Consider the following 4526-nt stretch of genomic DNA (forward strand, 5'->3'; position numbering starts at 1 on the left):
GGGGCACGGCGCGGCGCCGCCGCCGGCCGGTCCAGGGGGGGAGCGGCGGCAGCGGCGGCGGCGGGGCGGGGAGAAGGCGTGGGGCGGCGGGCGGGCGGGGCCGGGGTGCGGAGACGTGAGGGGAGCGGGGCCATCCCTGAGCGGGGTGAGGGGGCGATCCCTGCGGGGAAAGAGGGGACATCGATCCCTGAGGAGCAGTTTGGGGGATGAGGGGACGATCACCGAAGGGGCAATCCCTGAGGAGGATGAGGGGCGATCCCTGAGGGGCAGTTTTGTGGGATGAGGTGGACGTTACCCTGGAGGGCGAGAGGGCAGTCCCTGAGGGATGATTTGGGGGATGAGGGAGTGATCCCTGAGGGTAAAGAGGGGCCATCTCCAAGGATGGGTGATCCCTGAGGGGCAGCTCTGGGGAGCAAGAGGGCAATCCATGATGAGCATTTTTGGGGGATCCCTGAGGGGGTTATTCCTGAGAGGAATGAGGGGTGATCCCTGAGGGGAAAGAGGGGACATCTCTGAGGAGGATGAGGGGGCGATCCCTGAAGGGCAGTTTGGGGGATGAAGGGGCAATGCCACGAGGAGGGTCATTCTGGTGGGGGATGAGGGGTGGGGGGAGCAATTCATGGAGGGGAGAGTGAGGGTTGTGGTGATGAAGGGGGTCTGTACTGGGGGGAGGTTTGGGCCGTGGGGAGGGGCAGTCAGGGGGTGAAAGAGGGCAGCCCCGGTGCGGGAGGCAGGGGCATGGGGGGATGTGGAGGGGACACGGCTCGCTCCCTTCCCGCTCTGACAAACCAGCCTTTCCTCTAAAGCACAGACCCAAGCCTCCGCCATCCCCAAGACACCCTGATTGTGCCTCAGAATAATCAGGTCAGAGTGAGAGGCCACCACTGGTGTCACCAGGCCTGGAGCATCACCTTTCCAGGAGCACCGTGGGTATTACCCTGCACATAGCAGGGAGCCGCAGCTCTCCTCGGGGACACGCTGATCCGCTCTGGTCTGATCCCTGGTCTGGTCATGCCCTGCTGCCACCGAGCTCCTGCGAGATCTGCCCAGCAGAAAGGCACTGGCCAGTGGGTCCCCACCGATGGCCATCTCACTAGCCAGCGTGAGGTGGAAAATGGCAGGGGGGTGGCAGTCAGGAGGAATCTGAAAAGAAGATTAATTAAGAGGCTGTGCCTCTGCCTTCCTGTGATCTCAGGAACTGAACCGTTAAAGTGATTTATTCTTCACGGGGTAATTACATTCCCCCTTTCTCTGTTATCCGTCCCCTGATCTGTGTTCAGCTCTCAGAGGTGCACTCGGGAGCAAACGTGTGGTCCTTGATTCAGCGAGGAGATGTCCTGTCTGCCCTTTCTGTTTTCTGTGCCTTTGCATTTCTGTAATACACGAAGACGTGCTATTTATATTGATTCAAAGCCTCCAGACCCTTGTGTAGCTCAGGGATCTCACCGATGAACCGCTGTGGCCAGGCGCTGCCGTGGCACGTCGTGGCAGTGGTGTTACACCACTGATCTTGATCGAGAGCTTCCGACTTGGTTTTGTATCATGTTACCAAATACCTGTTTCTGCTGCCTTACGTGCTGGCAGCTTTCTGCTGCATTTTTTAAAGCTGTGTTACCCTTCACGTGGATGAGTTTGGGAAGCTCCTGTAGCCACAGCTATGCTGGGGTTCAGAGGTGGCCGTCCTAATAGTCCCTTCTGGTGTCTGTCTGTGCACACAGGAATGAGTAGGAGCCTTTAGAGGAGCAGTTCTTTTTCCTGTGAAATCTTTCTTAAATTAGTAAAAACCAAGCGCTAAATACAGGTGTATTCTCTTTTAAAAACACTGCATCCTTTTGTCTTTCACGCCATTTGCTGAGCACATTGAGCACTCACACCCCCTTGGCTGGCCAAGCTGCTTCCATGTGTTTTAGCATCACACTTTTTACTCACAAACGTGATATCTGGACGCCTGCCCGGTCCCTGCTCAGTCCCGTTCAGCTTTCGGGTGCTTCATTCGGGCCGTAAACATTAGAGGGAGCTAAAGACTGCTGCCTGCGCCCAACTGGGCGGCTGGGCGGTTTGATGCTTCCCATTTATTTATTTTATTTATTTATTTATTTATTTATTTTATCTGGCAGGTCCCATTTCAGAGCCTGGTCCCAGGGCAGGCGGGTACCAGCTGGATGGTCCCACAGACTTTCAGCTCCAGGAGTGCCACTGGGAAGGTCATCAAGAGGCCCCTGCCCTGCCTAGGAGGTGCAGGAACATCCAGCCCAACCCATGCTGGTGGGGATGAAGATAGTGGAGGCCAAAGCATCTCCACCACAGCGTTCCCTGCTCCCAAATCCCAGCAGATCCACAGCTGGGCCATTCTTGAGAAACAGCAGTGTCTCCAAGGGCTTGCTGTGCCTGCCAAGGAGGATGTATCCTCACGCGGGGAGGAGATTTGATGCCCACCAGAGCCCTGTGGCTGACGCGGGCTCCAGCGAGTGGTACAGCGTTGTGATCCCTCCCAATTCAACGCCGATCTCCCCGGCGCCACCACCCTTCACCGTGCTGGCCCTGCCACAGCTTGTTAGACAGATCCTACTTACTGGGCACAGGGTGACATAAAGCAGGATGATTCGTATAGTGGCAGTAGCCAGAGGCTCAACTCGGGCCCCGTGTGAAGGAACAAGAAGGGATAACACGGAGAGCGCGGAAATCTGCGTGGGACACTGTCACCTTGGCTCTGTGGGATGGGGCAGGGTGTTTGCTACAGTGTCCCCAGACCAACACAGCAGCGATCGGTGTGTATTGGACAAAAGAAATACAGTCGAGGAATAGTGCTGTATGGGAGGCTTTTAACATCCCCAAAATAAATCTGAGAACAAACGCTCCTAAAAATGGCACAGCGCCGTTATTTCTGGAGCTGATAGCCAACAGATTTCTTCACAAATCAGGCACTCAGCAAAAGGCAGCGCTATTTTAGCTGGGGTAATCGCAAGATGATAAAAAGCCCAACCACAGCGCTGCCTCTGGGCGGGGGAATCGGCGCGAGTCAGTTGGTGTTAGATGAAGGCAATTATAGGTCTGGAAATAAAGGGTCTTGGTTGTGAGATACGAGCAGCTGGAATGAACCTGGTGGGACCGGAGCGCTCAGCGTTCGATGGCAGAGGATACCAGGCCTTTCTTTACCGCGTAGAGGCAAAACAATGCATTTGGAGTATATATTCCAAGCAAAAGCTGGGAAGGCAAGGCAGAGGTAGCTCATACCTGACTCAGCAGCTCAGCTCAAAGGAGTTACGTTAAGATGAAATGAAGCTCCGAGGAGGACTGTGCAAAGACAGACACATCTTGGGTGTCAGCCGGAGGACAGCTACAACGGGACTTGCCAAACCCCATCCTTTAGCAATAAACTTTTATTTAAATATTCAGCCAGGTGAGAAGATGAAGCGCAAGGCCCATGACCCACTCCAGCCACAGGCAGCAGCGGAGTCTGTGAGAAGCACAGCCGGAGATACCGTCCTGGGCTTTGGGAAAACCCAACGCTGCTTCGCTCCCGCTGACCGACTGCAGCTCCCAGGGCCTGTGTAATTCCACCAGGAGCTGAAATCCTGCGGGAAAGCTGAACCTGCACCCTGTGGCTCTCCAAAAGCCACACTTCACCACCCGAGTCCACAAACACCAGACTGATCAAGGCCTTTTCCAGCCGGTGGTGGAGGTGGCAGTGCCATGTGGTGCCACCAAGGCTTGCCCTGGTGCAGAGGGACCAGCCTGTCGCAGGGTGTTCTGGAGCAGTGACTGACTGCGGGCAGCACGGGCAGGGCCGGACCCGGGAGCTGCCAGGGCATATGTTGCTCCCTGGGATGGCCACAGAGGGAGAACCTGCACCCCAGCCACAAAAATGACACCAAAATGGCACATTCTACCAAAAAAACCTACCCCAAATTGATTTGTGTTGGTCGCCTGGACAGGGGTGGGGATTCACCACAAAATGCACAGTGATTTTTTTTTTCCTTCTCTGTCCCATCCCATAAACATTTTAAAAGCACAAAAAGGAAAAAATTAAACCTGTTTTTGATCACTTCAGGCCTTTCCTCTCCGCATGCCCAGTGGGATTTAGGGCTCACTGACCCTTTAGGAGAGCAGTCTGGGACTGAGGGAATGCACATTCCTCGCTTCAAGGGTGGTTTTTTTTTAGCCAATAGTGCATCAAAACATTGGTTAATCATCCAGCTTGTGTCCCGTCACCAATGTAGCCAGGCTTAGCCCCAAAATGCTGAAGACACTTTACCAGCCCGCTTGCCCACCCTCGGTGCCCTGTGCCAAAGCCAGGTGAGACCCCCACTGCCCACCCAAGTCTTGTGGCTGCTGGTATCCAATTGTGACCTGATGGCTCAATTAAATCCTGCGAACTGGAGAGCTGCCACCACGTCACCCAAAGCCCAACTGACCCGCTACGTCACCCGGGCCACCCCGGTGCCTCTGCAGTAGCCCCTTCGCTCTCACGGTGCCACCAAGCCAGCATGGGTGGCATTGCCGCTGCTCCTGCTACGGGGCTTTTC

Source organism: Numenius arquata, chromosome 25 (assembly GCF_964106895.1).
Source record: "Numenius arquata chromosome 25, bNumArq3.hap1.1, whole genome shotgun sequence".
Taxonomy (NCBI): domain Eukaryota; kingdom Metazoa; phylum Chordata; class Aves; order Charadriiformes; family Scolopacidae; genus Numenius; species Numenius arquata.